Genomic DNA, 20,648 nt, shown 5'->3' on the forward strand with positions numbered 1-20,648 from the left:
CTTCTCCAGTTCTTACTGTGTGTGATGCATGGTATAATATTTTTAATTTTTTTTATTTTAGGTCACTGACTCTCTGGTTACCACCCAGACTTGTGTTAAAACTGCTGTTGCCAAGAAAAGTTGCCTGTATGCCTTGGCTTCAGACCTGTGGATTGAGGGGAACCATCCGAAAGCAGAAGGAGATGGTGTCTTTTCAAGCACACATGACAGGCAGAAATGTCAGGAGGGTGGGGAGGCACAGTGGCGGAGTCAGGAGCGAGCCTGTGGCAACAGCTCATCCTCATGGACCCTTAAGAGGAGTTGGGATTTTACCTGAAACAGGAGGGAAACAAGGAAGCAAGCCTCAGAAGTGACAGCCAGAAAGAAAGATGTTTTCCCAGAACTCCAGAAAATATTTGGTGGAGTTTGTGCAACCAAGGCAGGCTATGGGAAAGCAAGACAGGAGTAAGGTGCCTGTGTGCCAGGTAGAGGGTGGAGATTTCCTCTTAAAGACAGCAGACACTTCATGCTCCACACAGCATGCAACATCAGCTTCCCTTATCAAGATACATCACATCACACAGTTACACCTGCACGCCTAATAATACTGTCTGCCTGCTCTTTCCTCCAACTTAAAAGTATCCTAGGACAAGTTTGTTTGAGGTACCTTGGACAAGGGAGGAAGAGAAGATGAAAGGAGAAGTAGAATAAATGATGGCAAATTAAAAGAGCAAAATAAAATTAGTGGGAGGAACAGAGAGAAAATAAACTGTGACCAAGGAAAAGTATGCCTTGTCTGTCAGCTAGTTCCATCCAGATACTTCATAACTTCAGCAGTCAGTTAAAACAGGTAAGTAAATTGTACTTCTACCTAGTTACAACACTAGGTTTTTTAGGATGTGAAATTTCAGTTGAAAGATACTGAGTAAGATTCCTTCAGGATTTCTACAGGACATGTTGAACAACTTCAAAACAATAAAAATTATTTGAAATAAAAATTTATCTTTAAGTATTGTTTTGTCTAAGTTTTCTAAAAACAAAACCAAAACTCTCTCTAAGTTTAATTCCAAACTGAAGGGGCAGATTCCAGAATTTATACAGAAACCTAATCCTTTTTTAAAGCAAAATCAGAACTGCTATGGAAACAAAAGCAAACCAGTGCTTAAAAATGATGTGAGTAGTCAGCTTTATTTCTACTGAAGCAAGGTCATTTCATATCATGGGCAGCACTCACACAATGGAAATGTTTGTTAGTGCTTAAGGGTAGACTTCATCTGTCTTAATCTAGGCACCTAAACATTTGACATCTAATTCTAAGCTAGTTTCTGGAGGCTATCCTCATCAATGGACAAAGTTAGACAATTCCAGAGAAAAAGACAACTGAAAATACCTAAGAAATTGATGAATTTCGTTTTCACTTTACTGACCATAGAGGGATCATACAGTGATTAGGTGAGGTATAGATTACCTAAACTTTACATAAAAACTTTAAGTGAACTGAAATCCACACTTAATATTTCATTAACTCAGACTTTCTTTCAAGGAAGAAACCCAGATATAAATATACAGAATGTAAAATAGAATTAATGGAAAATCTTCCACTGTCCTGCTATTGAGCCAGCATTTCTGCAGACATTTTACCCATTTTTTCTTACAGCAATGCTGCAGAGAACAGAGAATTTGGCTTCCACTTCTCACTTCATATCCCAGCTGACTCTCTGTAGTGACCTCTGTTGAATTTGTTCATTTTGTTTTATTATGGTTTGATTTACAGAGTGTATTTCTGTGGTCCAGTAAAAGAATCCCTCAGAGAACACATACTACAAAAATGAAAAGAAGTCTCAGTTGTACTGCAATCATAGGCTTTTCTTGCTGGAAATCAAATATGTAGAATAACTGGGATGTGATTCTACACTAAGAAATGTGCTTTGCTTTGCACAAACTAGCCCCACCAGACTGTTCTTATGTTGTACACATATATATGTCAAGGACCATGTTGGTTGCATTTCAAGGTGCATAGGATTATAGAATCAATTTTGTGGGTGAGAGGATTTCTTTTCCTATGGGAAAGGTGGCTGAAAGTCAATTTGATTTTTCTGACTGTCTGTTGACATTTTCTCCACTTGCGCAGAGTATTTACAAGTATCTTTCAGACAGATCCCACAAAAATATAGAGACCCAAAGGTCTGGGAATTAGGTGAGTTTAGTCCTCTTTTTTATATTAATTTTTAACAGTGATTGAATAATTGTCTTCATTTGTTTTGCAAAGAGCTTGACACTACCACCATTGATTTAGTTATTCATTGAAGTGTATGCTGAATATTTGCCTATTGAAAGGTTTTACACTTTTCACAGCAAACACCACTAAGAGCAGGATGCCACTTTTGTATCTAAGTTAAAGTGATAAAGAAAACTAAGGACATCTAGCAAACAGATGATGGGAAAAATTCATTACACTAATGTTTGCATGTACATGCCAAGAGAACATGATTTGTGAGTACACACTAATTTTAGAATATTCTTGCAGACCGAGCTAGACAATTCTCTGAAGCTATACAAGCCAATTTATCTACTCCATGCTGGGGAGTTTGCTCATTTTAGCCTTGGGAGACTGGGAACTGATAATGGTAGTTGTCACGCTTCAAGCGTAAATCCTTTCCATTGGCCTGTGTTAGAAATAGTTGGGTAGTAAACATTTGAAATGAAAGGATAACATTTAGCTAGATGTTAATACCATTATCCAATTTTCCAACTATCGTACTACAGTTGTAATCCTAACAACAAGGAAAAGATATGTAAATTAGAAAGAAGGCAAAATAATTATATCTACAGTTCCTGAACACTCTTAATCCTTTTTATTCCTGATAATGGCCTATACTTGGAAGAATTGGAGACTAGGCAAAATGAAAATTAATAAGTATTTGATTGTGTACTTGCCTAACATTTTTAAAAATAACTACCTTTTATATACTTATAATTTTCTTTTTCATAACACTATTATCATGTAAGATTCAGTTTTAAAAATCTGCATATTTTGAAAGACTAAAGAGAAATATTTTCTGTTTTCTGTATTCAAGATACTATAATAGAAGTAGAAATGTCTGTCCCAGCATACCTAGGACAAAATAAAGGAGGAGGAATCTGTGCCAAAAGATTGGATCTCAAAGTCTTTCTAATTTTACTATCTCATTTGCATTATGTTGATATTTTACTAACCAAAATAACACAGAAACAACAGAGCTCACCAGTGCTACTCTACCAAAACATCCCTGTGTTAATAAATCCTTCAAAAATAAAAGTTCATTATTCTTGAGATATTATTTCTGACCCCGTTGGACTCTCTGCTAAATTCATATAGACTTCAGTGAAAACAGACTGCATTTGATCTGTAAATCATAGGTACATAGAAACGGCTTGACAGTTCCTGGATGGGAAGGGGTTCTGCCGCATGCCCTGCTCAGTCCTAACCTTTTGCTCAGGCTCCAAAGAGAAGGGTCAACTGTGGTGTCATTCATAATGAGAAAAATGTCTGCTGAGGTCAACAAGACTGAGGCAACAAGAATGCACCTGGTAAAAACTGGCAGTACATCCTGATCAAATCATTCATCCATGACTAAAATTTCTGTGTTAATTTAAAGATAGAAACTAATTTTTCTGCCACATATATATGTATAAAACTATCATTTATATATAATGCATATACTTGGAACCTGAAATCAGATATACAATCACGTTAACACTAAGATTCTGGTATGAAATAGTAATTGAAATCTATCAATAGCACAGCTAATGAAAGATATTTGGAAAAAAAGAAGTGGTGGTTTCTGCTGTCTCCTTCTGTCATTCTCAACATGTTGCTTTTTGGTATAGCAATACCTTAATAAAGATTAAAATAAAAAAATGTCAAAACCATCAAAAGATAATTTTTAGAAAGAGAACAGTGGGGAATTCTGTGATTCCAAGAGTTCAACCTCTGATTTTCTTAATTTTTACTTTGTACAAAGTCTGAAATCACATTTGCATTTAAAAATTAATTCACATGTAGATACATGACTATGGAAAGACCTGCCATAGGGGAAACCACGAATTTTTGAATGATCAGCCAGAACCTAGAAAGCAATCCATTTCTATAGAAAATGCAACACTTTGTTAAATGTTCCTATGTATAAATTAACTTTCTAACAAAACCACTGGATATGTTAGAGACCCATTGCTTTTCTTGTTTAGTTGGTCCTATGAAAAACATGTTTTACTTCACACACATTAACATAGTACCTGTCAGGATCTATAATAGTTTTGAGTCAGCCAAGTGTGTCACATGCATTTTAAAGAAAGAACTGTTATGCTCCTGCTGTGTATGGGCTCGATGGAAATCAGCTTCAGACCCATCTTTTCTGATCCTTATTCTCACACATCTATAGCCCAAGTACAGGATGAGAGCAATGAAAATTTAAAATTGAAAGAAAGGGAAAAAAAGAAGATGATATAGAAACCCAAAGTAATACAACACTAAATGTGAAAATAACAAAACATTCTGTTGGAACCAGCAAGAAAAGTTAATAAAGGCTTGTACTTCATGCAAAGAAGCTAGAAGTATTTCTTGCTTTACTCTAGAATGTACTCCAGGAAATCAAGATCAATAATGAGCATCTATGAGCTTAATTCTAAGTAGAAAAATATAAAAAGCAGATGGTTCTAAATTGCATTTAAAGTAGAAATCAGAAGAAATGACCCAACATGCACAGTGAAATTATTTTTAACAATAATTTAAACACTAAGGGCTAACCCTACATGGAGACAATTACTATGCAATCAAATGTCTGCAAGCAGCAGTCACCACCCTATGCCGATCTTTTGGTAATTTTTATCCCCAAGAAGTAACACGTTGTGCTTGCTCCAGGAGTTTTGACCAACATTGACAGCAGGATTCAGGTGAAAAATAAAGAAACTTAAACTTGTATGTCTGTAAGTGAATTAGATCTTTAAATTTCCATGGGATTTGATGCAGCCAAGAGAAACACTCCATCTATATTTGGTCAGCTGAATAGATCTCCAGGCCTAATTGACAGTATTGACTAGGGCTCTGTAACTTGTAACAGGAGTTAAGACACCATAGCTCAAACGTAAGGTACCCCATCAGAGGCTGTGGTGGCAAAAGTGAGATGAATCATTATAGTCTCAGCCACCAGTATTTGAAAACATCATGTAAACACAGCTGATCAGTCTTTCACAAGATAGATACAACTCTGTTGTGATGCCAGCTTAGGAAGAGCAAGAAGCATTCAGATATGTCACATGCCATTCTCAGGATCCTACGTCATCAGTTTTGAAGCAGATGTCCCTACTGATTTGAAGAATTATGATAGTATAACAATTCCTCTAAAGGGTTTGTTGCAAGTGAGGGAAAAGTTTTGAGGCAAGACTGAAAGAAAGTGGAGAGTTCATGTTGGCTTCTGTTTCAAAGTAATCCTTTAATTTTGAGTAGAGTTCTCATATGGTGTTAGCTACAACAGTGACAGAATAAGAGAAGAGAAAAATAAATGAAGATTTAAGGGTAAGTTACAAAAAAATAAAAGCTGAATTTAAAAAAAAAAAAGATGGTGAGAAAATGCATGTAAAGTATTAGTGGTGTGGATGTTGTTTACCTAAATCAAAGGTCCTAGCAGCATAGTATGGTTCCCCCTGTCAATACGCAAAAAGAAAGCCGAATTTCTAGGAGGTCAAGCACCCTTTTGAGTAAATGAACTTTAAAAGTTTCTGGTAACTGGGTCAACATATAGGTCACTAGACAAAAAAGTACTGTGTGTGATCCATAACCTGGTCATTTGGTATTTCCAGCTCTCCAATCACACAGTTCTTATAACATAGTATTTTGGAATATGTTTATAGCACAATATCAAACTCTGGATAGAGATGTAAGCAGATACAGGTGATATACAAAGTGTATGTGCATGTACACATAGACAAATGTACACATACATGTACATAGACTTTAAGGGGTCTTAAACAGGCCATCATCATGTTTGTTTCTGGTTTACATACCTACTTTGAAAAGCAATCTTTAAAAGCTGGTTTTAATGAAAAAAAACATATAAAAAAACCAGAAGACCTACTTCTCAGCAGTGCTAATTAAGCTGATGGGATGCTGTAATTGGCTACAGTAATTCCAGTATACAGGGCAATGCCTTCAGAGTTAGCAGAAGTATCTCACACAGCACTACATTGTATTGCAGAGACATATGCCTAAGTGTATGGTTTAGGAAATGATTTGTGTCTGATCTTAATGTCATCGTAACAGGTTCACCTTTTACGTAGATAATGTTTCCTACCTTTTTTAATGCCAAATTAGGAGAGTTATACACATAAATACTAAGTCAGAGAAAACCTTCATACAGTTCTCAAGCAAAATCCCTGTCTTTGTAAATGCTAAATGAGTAGACATTTGTTAGAGATTTTGTAGAGAAATGTTAAATGAGCAGAAAAATGCAAGCCTTGTTTATTGATTGGGCAGTGTAAAAGGCCAGGCATGCAATTTGTAAATAGAACCTCTTTCTTGGATGGCCTACTCTTTTCTAGGATCAGAAATTAGTCTGTTCAGACTGCCACATATCTGTCTTAAAAGACACTGTGTCAACCTGTCTCAAATTATCATTCTTGGATTTGTGATGATTAGTATGGGTGAGATGTAAGACTGCAAACATATTTAATTCTGGATCCTCTGGTTAAATAAATGCTAGCCACTAAGGTGAATAGCAAATCTTATTTCTGCTAAGTATTGCAGCCCCAAAGGATCTGTGGTGTTTTGAAAGGCAGAGGCAGAGCCCTGTGCCTAAATACACTGTAACACTGCATAACTGCCGTTGCACATTCAGTAATATTTTCCACCACATTCAGCCAGCTGACGACATAGAAAGTGTGTAGTCTATAAATGAATGGATTTAAATAGAGCCACATTTTGGAAATTTGCTTGAAGGTCTTGACGGGACAAACAATGTGGTCGGAGTCGCATAGGTTGAAATTATGCTGGTGTCTAGGAATATTGGCTGTTTGCTAATTTCTTACAAAGGACAAAAAAATCCATTTTTCCTGGTGATGTTGATTCAGTTTAGCCAGACAGAAAGAACACTAACCTAAAGGTCATGTTTACAGCTTAAAGTAAAATGGGCTTAATCTAATACCTGTGATAAAGAGCCTTTAGACTCAGAGTAGGATGAAGTGAACAGAACAAATATTCAAATATTTCAGAGGACTTATATCAAAATGAGATATACCCAGCATTTTTATCTAAATGTATTTAGCTTTAGAAAGGAAGTTGTAGAGATGGTTAATATGAAAGCATAATACTTCAAAGTGCTTTTCACTTGAAGGAGAATGATAAACAAGAAAGAGTTAAAAGACGTTGCGGAGTGACAGACTGTGACAATTATAACTAACATACATATAAATGTTGTGGTCAAATAAAAGAAAATGGATGCAAACCTTATCTAAATCTCAAAACAATCTTTATCCTAATACAAAGCCTTCTCTTAAACTGTGAAAACATTCCTGAGCTTTTAAGTGCCCCAGACAGGTTTTTCCTTCACCGTAGTATGTCCTTCTTTAGGTAGGGCTGAAATAGATTTGAAGGGTAAGCATATATAAACCAGCATTTCATGGCAAACCTCGTAATCTTTCCAAAGGCTATCTTTTTTTCTGGTTGGTCAGTCACTGTAGATGAAGAATCAGTGACTATCAGAGATAGCAAGTGAAAAGGAGTAGAAACAATTCCAAGGTAAACAGTTGACTTCAGGATAGGTTCCGGGAGGATGGAAGAAAAGCAGTTAGTCTTTTCTGACACAATGAGAAGAAAGTAAACAGTTTGGACTACTACCTCCAGCTACAAAATAGTGTCAGAGGAAGAGATAAAAACAAACAAAAGACAATCCTAAAACTTCTACAATGAGGATAACAGCAAAGGGATTTTTATGAAATCTTTGTTCCTCTCTCTCTGGTAGTTTTTTACTACAAGCTCAGTGGATTTGGGGGCATGCGAAGGAAGCCTGTTCCATAGACTACATATTATTATAAGTAGGTTGTTCCATCTACTGCAGAGTGTAATTCACAATTCCAGTATCAATGGAGGAACTGAAAAAGCACTTTAAAAGATTATGGCTCCATGATTAGTCTGGAGAATTATTTTCTCTGGCTCATCTACTAGAGAAACAACAACATCATGTAATTTTCCCTTGCCTGTGTAGCTATATCTTGCCCTTTGAATTTCAGTAGTGAAAAGACTGAGCATGAAAAATTTCTTGGGTCCCAATTTCCCAGTTTCCTCTGTCATATGTCCTGAAAGTTTAATTTAAAATATCTGAAAGGTTCTGGCTTCACTTCCCACCATTCCAAATGGGTCAGATTTCTATAAACATAAAATACTTTTTTGGGGGACATATAGTTACTCTACAGAACAGAATATACAAGTGAGCCATTGATCTATGCTTGCATTAGGGAGCGATTTTCATTAAGACCAGCAACTGTGGTCATGATGAAGGCTCCATCAGATGTTGTAGCCTTCAGCTGGCAAGATTTTAGTCTTCTGTAATTTCTCATGTGAACACAACTGAAAAAGGGAAAGAAGTGGAGGAAAGGTTGCTACAACTGGAAAGGATGTTCTGGGTACACTTCTGAATCAAGAAGGCATTCAGATTAATGATTTTCCAAGGATCAAATTCTAAGAAAAAGAAAAGTATGCAAAGAACTTTGAATAATATAATATTAGAGGACGCTACATGAAAGGGCAATCTTAAATATTACCAGTAATGTGTGACTTCAGCGCAGATTTCCCAAAGTGCACCAGACTCTGTGTGTGAGACATTTTAATAAGGGCTTTCAGCTGACAAAGCCTGTCTTCATAGCACTGACTTTGTGAGAATAAAAAACATCGAATGCCAAAGTTTAAAGGGAAAAATTAGTCCTCATTAATTTCATTTCTAAATGCTAGTTTTCACAGAAGACTTCAACATACACATAGAGGCAGGTGACACTGTCTGGCCTCACTTGTTGGACTGAAATGAAACACAAAGTGCTAGCGGCAATTTCAATCTTTTTCTGAATATCTGATAAATCTAGTGGTCACCAATACTATGAATACAGAGAAGTCATTGGAGCTGATTCTGAAATCTTGCCAAATACACATGTTGACCATGACCCTGTGTCTTGAATGGTGTCAGATTAACTTCTGCAGTGCATGGTGCCAGGTTCTGGATGGACTATCACGTGATTCAGCCAAAATTCAGAATATTGTATTTCAGCTGCAAAACAAGCACTGAAGTCTGCTGTAGAAAGACAAGGCTGAAGATGTAAAAGTATGTGCTAATAAGCACTTTACATGCCATTTTTATGTCAAGAACAAGATATTTTATGGAGAGACAAGGGGTACAATAATGCCAGTCCAAAGGTATCATGAAATAAAGGAAACATTGCTAACCAAGGTGTTTCAAGGATACACCAAAGGAACACCTGTTTGGGTACAATTTACTGACTAATGATCAGGATCCTGGCCACAAAATGAAGCTAGGGTATAAAGCACCATAGTCTTTACCTTGGAGGCATGAGATGAGCTGTTGTGTTATGAGCTTGGTAAACTGAGCATGCAACAGAAGCATGCAGGTAATTTTGTGTCAAAAGGCAGTCATAGACCCGTGCTTATCCACCTTCTGCATTTGACTCATCTCAGCTCCCTCTTGTAACGCTGCTTTATTTGATTGCAGGGATTCACCATGCCAACAAAAACTATAGAATGTCAGAGCATTTAAACAAAAAAGACCATCTCAATTCTACCACAGCAGTGGGCTGCCTAAGAGTTTCCAGATTTGTTGGAATAAACCGTTATGTCTTCATTTAACTCATGTCCATACCTTGATCAAAGTGATCATGACAATTTTTAGTGAGGACGACTTTCATCACCAGTTTTGATAGCCTTGCTCAGACTGTTCAGTCTGACATCAATCATAAAAATCCTATTGACAATGACCAGCATGTTACTCCAAGTGTTCTAGAAAATTCACCTAAAAGTTTCAAACATAAGTGCTGAGATAGCTGTCTGAGATGATATAACATAGACACACCACCTGCTACAACAAACTTAGTAACCATAAGAGCAAAAATGACATAGAAGAGGCAGCTTGTGACAGGGAATCACACTAATGTAGTCTATACTTGTGCACACAAAATCCTCTTACCTCAGCCTTCAGGAATGCTGTGCAGACTTCCCTCACTATCAGCTCTTTACTCTATACTTATTTCCTCTGTCTTGTTGATCAAAATTACTACAACTTTCAGTCAAAGTATGATGGTAGGAGAAAGGCAGAGATGTAAGGTATATTTAAGTGTGTATTTGAATTATTTTGAAGGTTTCTTTTCTGACCAAAAATCTTGACTTTGAAGTGTTGGACTTTCAAAATTTCTAAAAAATATGATGCTTTTCTCTTTGAGGATTGTTTTCTCAAGTAACTGAGGAACAGAGAGAAACCTTATTTACTGACTTAAATACAGTTTAGTGAAGTTTTCATCTGCCTATTGATTTAACCTGATGTAAAAAGATTATATTGCAAACTACTGATTGCTACTTTTAATTAATAAGTAATTGAAATGAATGACAGTAGTAATTCCATATCTGTGAGTTTGCAATTTATCTGACAAGTTTCCTTAAGTCTTGAAGCATTTTAAGGTGTTCGTGAGTTTTAAACTTCAATAACATAATTTAAGTTTCTATTTAGATATAACACTGCTTGGAAACGTTGTAATTAGTTCCAAGGTTATGGATCCTCAAGCTACTATGGGACATAAATGACCATTGCATTGCCACAAAAAAAGGTTTTTGCTCCCTGAATAATGCTGCACTTTCAATACTACTACATCCAAGGTACCAATACTATGGGACATCCGCCATAGGGTATCTTAAAGCAAATTATATTTCTTGCTAATTTGAAGTACTTTCAAAGTCTAGTTCTCAGGTATTGTCTGCCCATTGGTCTTTCTTAACATGAAATTCAATTGCCTCATTTCACATCATGAAGACAACCTTATTTATGTTACTAGTTACAAGTCATTAATGGACTATATTGTTTTTGTTACATAACAGAAGTATCTCTAAGAGCATTTTCTCCGTAAAACCATTGCTACGAGTTGGAATTTGCTTTCTTTTTGAATGTTTCATTTTCTGTAGAAGTGTTTCATTTTGAAGGGCATAGGATAACTTAAAACTGTAGAGACTGCTGAGCAAGCACTGTCATGCAACAGATTCAAGCAGTACGCAGAAGCATTAGTGGTAATAATCTAAACATTTATTTTGTAATTTTACAATGGAGCCACATAGACTGGTAATGTTTTAAAAAATGAATTGGTTTTGATTAATGATATAAAAGAGGTCTTTCAACTGAATTCCAACAAAAAATGTATATGCTTTTTGTCCAAATCAAGGGAAAATCCAAGGCATTGTAAAAAGAGTCTAATTAACAAAGATAAATGAAAGAGAAAGGGAAAATTCATGTAAAAAGCTGACATCTAGGACTTGTGCAAGTTATATGAAGTAGACATGACTTTTTTATTAATTTTAATTTTGCTACTCAGAGTAAAATTCCCACCTATCACAAAAAAATTCACATATTGTGATTTTGAGCAGGATGAACTAGAACTTCCACTAGTTCTAGTTACTAATTTCTTGACAAAATTGGGTGCATGGTGAAGGAATGAACACTTCAAAAATCATACAGTATTTGTAATGTACAGTTCTGCTTCATACTAGCATAAGCTATTGAGCAAAACAAATCTGTGAGGGAAAATAGAAGAGCCATATTGTCACTTCTGCAGTTTACCAGGCATACATTTTGAGTTACATCAAGTTAAAAGCTCAGTATATGTAGCCCTGGAGTTTCATTTATAGAAAAAAGAACTGGCACTACAGTGATTTTTGGAGTTTTCTGAAGTTGTTTTATTATACACCATCTGAAAAAGACTCAATTTTAAACAAGTAACATGATTCAGACATACACAATTTTATGGACTTGATACTGTATGATAATACTTTTAAAAGGCAGGACTAAGATGAGTTACCTTTATCATTTTGTATGCAGTATTTCATCACCTCACTCTGTTTAAGGTAGAAGGCTGAGGGAATAACAGCAGTAAACAGAGTTTTATTCTGGATAATTGTGTATTTCATGAAGCAGTGTTTCTTCCAGATAACAGGGATTTTTTCAAATATTTTGCTTAGCAGACTGCAGGCCCATTGGAAAGAGGAGCAGAAGTGTCGTGACAGAACATGGAAGAACCGCCAGACAGTCAGTCAATAGTTGGAGTGCTACATCTAGCTGCAGCTTTCTGTATCTAGTCCCCCCAGTATAAATACATATCTGAATGAGGAATAAAACAAACTCTTTCCTGAAAGACGTGGATGAAACTCTCACAGATAGCAATTGCTAGCATTCAAAGGTTAAGAAAGTACCATAGATGCTTCCTTGTTTGTTTGGGTTTTTATTTCTGTTACACAGTTCTTGAGCAACAGATGATAGACAGAACTGAAATTCAACACCTAACCCTTGGATCACAAGTCAATTTTTCTCTTTTCAAGACTATAGCTAAAATGCCACAGTGGTGGCTTCACAACACTTGCAGATGGTATTAAGTCCATATGTGTATATAGCCTGATACCAAAGGAGTCCTTCAGGAGCAGTCCACTCCTCCACCCACACATACTTAGTGCATTCATTCTTATCCATAGTGAACCATCAAATATTTCATGCAATTTGTTAGGTGTACAACCTTGATATAAACAAATAACTAACCGTAATAAGACACTTGCAGTTAACAAGGCAGTCAAAGGATGTAAAGTAGGGGAACCAAAGCAGTGAAGTTGAGTTCTACACAGTGAATATACTCCACCAACATGATACTGTAGGTTCTTTCAATCTCTGAGTGGCTTGGATCATCTTCCCAGCGTGATCTGTGAGGTATACTTCTACCTGGTGGTGGTGGTGGTGAATATCTGCAAGTAGGTTGATTATAGAAATTTTGTTATTTCTGTTGTCTCTAGGTCTGAATGCTGCTGTTTGTTTGCTCTGCTGGACAGAACACACCTGTGTTTGGTGCAGCCCACGTTGTCCCCGGTACAAACCCACTGTCTGTGGTGCCATTGTTCACATTCTCTGTGGTCTGCAAACACTGTGTCATGACATAACCAGCTGTCGAGTATAATATGGGTCCAAAAGTGGTTATATGAGGGACCTGCCACTTTTGAGAGTGTTCTACTAATGCAGGACAATCAGTTATCTACCAGCTGGGGATCAAAGTCTGAGTGATGAATCCAGAGATTCTAGCATGGACAATTAATCATGTAAATGTCAGCAAGATAGAGTTTCACAGTTTTCAGAACTCTATGAAATCACATACCTATGCATTTCACCAGAAAGGAATGATATTCTAATTGTAAAAGCAAGTATTTAAAAGTTAGGAAAGTCCAGAAATAGTAGCCTTAATAAACACTTAATTCAGGCCCTTCTCTACATCTATTGTGCTACCCTGCATCTAATTAACTTGTAGAATGAATATAAATATATATTTGTTTTCATAACACTTCCACCTTATATTTAATTTCCTACTTTGTGGTCTGTTGACCCTCAACAGAAAAAAAAAAAAAAAAAAAGTCTTTCAAGCTCAGTTTCCAACCTTCTGTTTGATAAATGAGTGTGTATTCTGTGATCCCAGTGAACAATTATTTCTTTTCTCAACTAGCTAAGTTGCTGAGCAGTAATTGAGTGAATTTCTTTTCATGCATTTAAATAGATCTTGATGCTCATGCAATTTATGTTTATTTTCAATATTTAATCATCCAGAACTATCATACATATCACAGTGATGCATTCAAGAGTGGCACAACAATGTAAACCAATGTGATCTATCACTGGGAACTTTCAGTCCCTTGCAGCTGTGATTTCATTTCATACTGATAAATGGCATCTTCATAATCTAATATTGGAACTGTAGTTATAGCTCTGACATTATCTGTTCTCCAGCATTCAGGGTAAGATGAACCATGGTGCAAGACAGGAAAACAAGTTTTATATTTTATTTTACCTTATGCAATCTCTGTATTATCAGCATTTTCATTGAAAGTTCCTCCAGAATGAGCTTCTAAATATTTTAATGTAGATTCAGATAAATAATGTATATTTCAAACAAGCAAATTCTCACCTTCCTTACTTATACACTTTTCCACAACCAAATTGCAACCCCTTGAGACACAGCTTGGTTCTCTGTCCACCAAAGTTCTTGGCAACTTTAAAGCCTTTAGCAGAACTCCTGCTTAGAGCTATTCATTTGGTTAAGAGTATTAGCTGTGGGAAGCAAACAATCTACTGTGTATTGTCTCTTCCTGTAAATAAAATAATATGACTCAAAGAACTGGCATTTCAGTTAGTAGGCTTTTATTAGTAGTGAAACATTGTAATTTAATATCATCTGCACAAAAGAACATCACGAGTCCAATAAAGATGCAAAGCCAATTAATTGAATACTTATATATTAAATCTTTTATGGAGGAATTGAGACCTCTTTATGAATGAGGACACCATACAAGAGGGACAACACTGCCTATCGGATTTTTATGCCCAATAACACAGTATTTAAACAATAGAAAAATAATAAATTGTCATAGTAGGATATTGGCCAATCCTGATGCTAGGAATAATCATAACCATGTGTATCCCCATAAATTCAGTCATAGTTCTATTTGTGCAGAAAGAGATTTACCATTTTATTTTATATCATTATTATAGCTGAGCAACCAATGGAGTGTGGCATGAACTGGTGCTGCCCTCTCCTCTGCCCCAGGAGGAGAAATTTATTCAGTGTGATCACTTCAATAGACTTAATCCAACTGTCTGAGAAATAAAGCTATTTTCAAAAAAAATTACCTGGCTTAGAACATTTTTGCAGAAACAATGATAGATTATAAACAGGGTGAAACTCTCATCTGGCTTCAGTCCTTTGAAGCTACGCTGACTTACACTGTGGTAGGATAGGATGCTGCTTTTAGTCTCTTCCAATGATGTTGTTTCACCCAAGAAGTTTATGTGACCACTGCAGCAGATGCAGGAATCCATTCACACTATAGTTTGAAGGAAGTCAGAATCCAAATTCACTTCATACTCATTACACTGAAACAAACCTAAACTAAGTTGAGGTGAATCTGAGATGAACTTTGGGAAATGCTGCAGAAAACATAGATCGGTGCTGAGACAGGCATAAATGTCAGTGATTATTTAAGTAGTTTCCAGAAAGTGGAACATTTCAGAAAGGAAGCTTGCCTTGGAGTTTCTTCTACCCTAAAGGTTAGACCACTCCAGAGCGGACACAGCTCCAAATTAAAGCTCTTTCTGTTTGATTGCATTGTGGGTTTAAAAAAAAAGGTCATCTATTTCCTTACTGACAGTTATGGGGTGTTCTGAGACAAAGTACTCTGAATCATCCAGCTTGATTTATCCCATTTGAAAAGCAGTATTTTCAGCAATTACTGAGATTGACAGCAAGACTCTATGGACATTATTCTGTGTGCACATAACAGATGAGAGTTGGACCCCAGTAGATGTTCAGGCCATTGTGCACTGCAGGAGGATGTCAACAGGAGAAATGCAGAATACATTGCTTCTCCACAACAGTCTAGAGAAAATGGGGCAGTCTTGGAGAGGTGGGGGAACCAGGGCTCAAATCCCCTGAGGAAGGAATTGAACAAGCAAGTTCTCAGTGCATAGAAATGCTCTGACCTGTTAGCAAAATCCCAGTAGTCCCTTTCTTCCGAAATGAAAATATTTAGCAAGTAAGGGTTGATTTAAAAATAATGTGGAGCCATCTAAATCATGTTTTTCAGAATATTTTACTTTTGTTAAACATTATGCTATATTATATGCAATATCCTTGACGAAACTTACCTGAATGATCATTTTAACATACTTTTTTCCTGTCGACTAAATAGTCTAACATCCAAAGGCACTATTATAGGAAGAATTATACTGGACATCCTGATGTACTGTGGAGCACAGAGCCTAGAGTTCTTCTACAGGTTACACTTCATGTGAGGTTCACTTTATTGAAATTACTACAGTAATGCCTCATCCTGTTTTCAGAGGAAACAGTAGAGACTCTCTCCTTTCAGCTACAGTTTTTCATATTGAGTGGCCAAGATACTTGCATAAATGAGTCCCAGCAATTTAACACTGGAGTGTTTAACAGTCATGATTTTTCACACTCAGTTAAAATGTTGACTTACATACAGTTTTTTAACTTTTTAAATTGTGAATACATTTCACATTAACTAGCATGATGGCCTATTAAGAATAGCCTCTGCCAGATTTAGTCTCGGTTTGTACAGCTCAAACTTTCCCACACAGGTTTGTAAATGCATTTAATTACTGAATGGCATGATTCCGGCTATTTCTGTTCTCCCAAATTGAGTGGTTGTTTAGTGCTTTGCATCAATAGAGAATTGAGGGCATCAAAATAATCTCAAACTTGATCTCAGTTCCCCACAGATGAAACTTGAGAGGATGATCTGCAATGCCACCTCCAGCCTCACCCTTTCAGTAAGCATTAAAATTATTAAATTACACTTTACCATAGGTAATATTTTACATACTTTCCTTTTTTTCAGCCTGTGTCTCTATGTAACGAATGGCTCCCTAAGCTATGAATGAAAATGTACTGCTTCTGCTGCACTCACTGAAGCTGAAGGAATTAACTCCATTTGTCTGCTCATCCCTAATTAAGTAATGTGCTAAAATACTACATTCCCATTAAAGAAAATGTATTATACTATACTTATGGCAAAAGCACTTTCAACATGGTTCTACTTAATGAATGCACATTCATTGTCTTGATGAAGATCCCTGGATTTGAACCCAAAAGATTGGCTTGGCATTCATTATGTTCTGCATTCATTAGAAGGGGGAAGCAATTATGAAACTAACAAGATTGTTTGTGGGTGGAAAATTTCCATCGTGAACAGCCCCAGGCAGAAAATGGTTGTATTTATCACACAGAACAATGGTGCAAGTTCTAGGTAGCAACTGCAGCCCGGATGGTGATGCAATACATTTAGAGATTGTTTCTCCCAGAAATTGTGAGGGTGAGGGATAAAATCACATGCAATTCAGCGTGAACCTCTGGGCAATTTTCAAAAGAGATTACATCTAAATAAGTTGCTTCAACAAGTCGAGATAAATTTTCAAAAGTTTTTCTTCCTATTTTTTATTTCCATTTTATTTCCTTAGCCATTCACGTAAGTCTTACACACATTACCAGTACCTTTCTCTCAGCCAAGCCAAGAGCAATACAGTAAAAATTTCAGGAACATTTCAAATGTGTATTTGATTCATTCTTGTTTGACTTCTCACAGGGATGTAAGAAGCTCAGTTTCAACTAACTTTTAATAGGAAAGAGGGGTTTGGGGAAGTAGAATAGACAGTGAGGAGAAAAGTAGAGGAGAAAGAAAGGAAGGAAAAAAGAGGAGAAAAATGCATGTATAATGCCTTTCACAGAGAGGAAGAGAGAAAAAGAGACAGTCTGATCTGTGAAAGGATTTAATATGACCTTACAACAGAATAAGAAAAACATGTTTTATTCAGGTGAATATGTTGATAACATGATTTATCTCAGAGTTTAATGAGTGTCAGGAAAGTCATGCTTTACAAGAAGGAAATTGTGTAAATCATACATTACTAATGAAGATGTTACTTTAGACAGAGGACCATGAATTTTACAGAATGTGGGTTCATACAGGTTCTGATTCTATAAAAGTTTTATATATGTGCTTATCTATGGTTGTCTACATACGTGCTCTTGTGGTTAATTGAAATAATGGCTTTATTCACGGTATATACAATTTAGAACACATGTAAATATTTGGTACATGAAAGGTTTTAAATACACAACAAAACAGCTGTAACTTTCAGGCTGCTTGACTAAAATGTAGCAATCCAAACCAAAATGTGCAAAAAAAAGCACAAGGAAACAAAGCCAAAACCTCCAGCTTCACTAGCAAAGCTATTGATCTTCCCTCCTTACTGCATGTTTAAAGTTAAACAATTTTTGGCCAAGTTTTTCATAATATCACTGAGCTCCTCTAGAGATAATGTAATTCCGACTATCAATGGTTGTCATTAGCACATACTGGATGGTTAAAAATTAAGTCAAGCTGCATCTTTTTCTCATGCTGGGGGAATGCATAGTAAAGGCTTGATAACATTACACAAGGGTACTATTTAAGTCCTTCCAAGAAAAAACTTATTCCTGCAGTGACCATAATTGGCACCTCTAATTCATTATTATGTTTTTATATGGTGATGTAGAACAAAAAATACGACTCTGTCATCTAAAAAATCAGCTGTGGTTCTCATTGTTTGCCACTCCATTAGTTTATGAGCGCTATATTAAAAGAGGGTAATTTTCATCAGGTAGAATGTCCAAACACTAAAAAAAAAATAATAATCACATCCCTTCCATGGTTCTAAAGATGATGATGTACTTTTGATCTAAAAGAAAAAAAAAGGGGGGGGTGTCAATATTTCAAAATCTGTAACACTTTATCAAGCACCATAAAAATGAATACAGTTTCTGTTTAACTGTATTTTTCATCTACACCAATTTCTTGGACAAACGTATGTTCACTGGAGTTTACTGAAGAGTATATTATGTAATATTATTTTGTTTTTGTTAAAGCTATGTGGTATTTCCCAACAATCAACAATGTTTCCAAAAATAATTACAAAAGTCTATGAAGCAGTATAAGTGCATATATCCTTGGTTTCATCTGTGTCATTAAAAATCCATGCTCTCAGTGATCTTTCTGAGGAAAATAGGCAACATATTTTTTCCACTTATTCTAATGGACATTGTTCCTGAATCCTTCAAGGGGCTTTGAAAATATAAACCTTTGTAGCTGATGTTTTATTTTCTGGAAAGTTTTTATTACTGAAGTGTTCTTGTCAATAACTGACATAGTACATTAAAAGATGTTTGAGAAATAACAGAATATATACAGCATTTTGCCTTTTCAGACATGAAATCCAAAATACTTAAAATAACTTCAGGAGTCATTATGATTTCTTGTAGTACACTGCATTTGAAGTGACAGCTAATTCAGTACTTGAGGGACTAGAATGAAATGCGTAACTGGAGTGTACCACACCTTCAGATATGAAGGATAAACTGTTGATTTCAAACTTACATTTTAATATGCAAAGCGCTGTGTAAATAACATTCTGTTGGGATGTCTGGGGCTGATCCTATGCTGTGACTATCTGTGGATATCTGGTTTTACCACCAGCAAAGGTAGATTCCTGTCCTGAATTAAGCATTTTTCCCTTCAATGGGCTTCTTACAGAAATGTGTTCTCCAAATTACTTATTTCCCCAAATATATGGATTATGAAGCAACTCTAGCAATGCGGATAGGAAAAGCTGGCTATGTGTCACATCCAATTCAGACATGGTGCAAACTGCCTTATTCCAATATCAGACTGGGATACTTTAATTAGGTTATTAACACAATAATTATAATTATCTAGTTATCTACCTCTTGTGTTTATAAGAGAACTGTGAAACATATGAGCCAAAGGTATTAACATTTTCTAAGGTTCAAACAACTGAACATATTAAAACATCAGTATTTGCACATACCAAAGCATTAGTATTACTGAAGATGCTGGTATTTTTTCAAACTGCCATTTACTTCTTTGAACGAAAATGAGTAAGGTAATGGCAAATTGCCTTTAGCTGATGGAGAGAGAGAGTAATAGACCATAGTATTATTACCTCAGCCAAATCTTTGAGGCTCAAAATTGCAGGTCTCAGCAAAGAATTGTAACATTTAGTGCTTTTCAGGATTTCTTGCAATATTCTTATTTAAAATCCAGAAGAGGTACTTTTACACTGATTTGACTGAAAGGAAACTTTAGTCTAATTTACCTTGAAAAATAATTTGAAAATATCTTTAGGCTATCTTTTATCTTTAATTGGACAGTTCATTTTGCAAATAAATTAAATACAGTTTTACACCAATTTCTTACACTGGACACTCTTTAAAAAGTGAGTCTTGCTACTTATTGTAACAAGATTGATTCTCGGTTAATCTCTGCTTAGTCCCATTCAATATAGTATTACTTAACTATTGTAAACCTTGTAGCTTTTTTAAAGAAGTCTGTCTTAAGAATTTTTGTGGTGTCTTTCAAAAACCGAGTTCTGGCAAGCAAATCCTAAACACTTCACAAAGCAAATGCAATTTTATTAAAATTTATCATTAAATTCTGGCAACCTGAGAAAGGAAGCAGAGACTCTTCTGCCGTTCCAGAGGCAGAGTCACTCTTCCCCTGCCTATCCTGAGTTGTGACCAGGCCCATAAGCTCAGACCACTTGACACAAACTTGTCACTAAAGGGTCAGCTGCTGCTGAGGAGGGGAGATTTCTCCTCAGAGTGCCCCAGAAAATGGAATCAGCCCCTAGAAATCTGTTGTTTAATCTGTTCACTTAGGAGGAAGCTTGCATAGTTTGGCCACTCCAAACACCCTCATTTCCTTGAGCAGGGGTATTCCTGCAAGGCAGGGGTCATGGCTACCTGTCATCCCTCAGGCTCACAGAAGG

This window comes from Buteo buteo, chromosome 4 (genome assembly GCF_964188355.1).
Source record: "Buteo buteo chromosome 4, bButBut1.hap1.1, whole genome shotgun sequence".
NCBI lineage: Eukaryota > Metazoa > Chordata > Aves > Accipitriformes > Accipitridae > Buteo > Buteo buteo.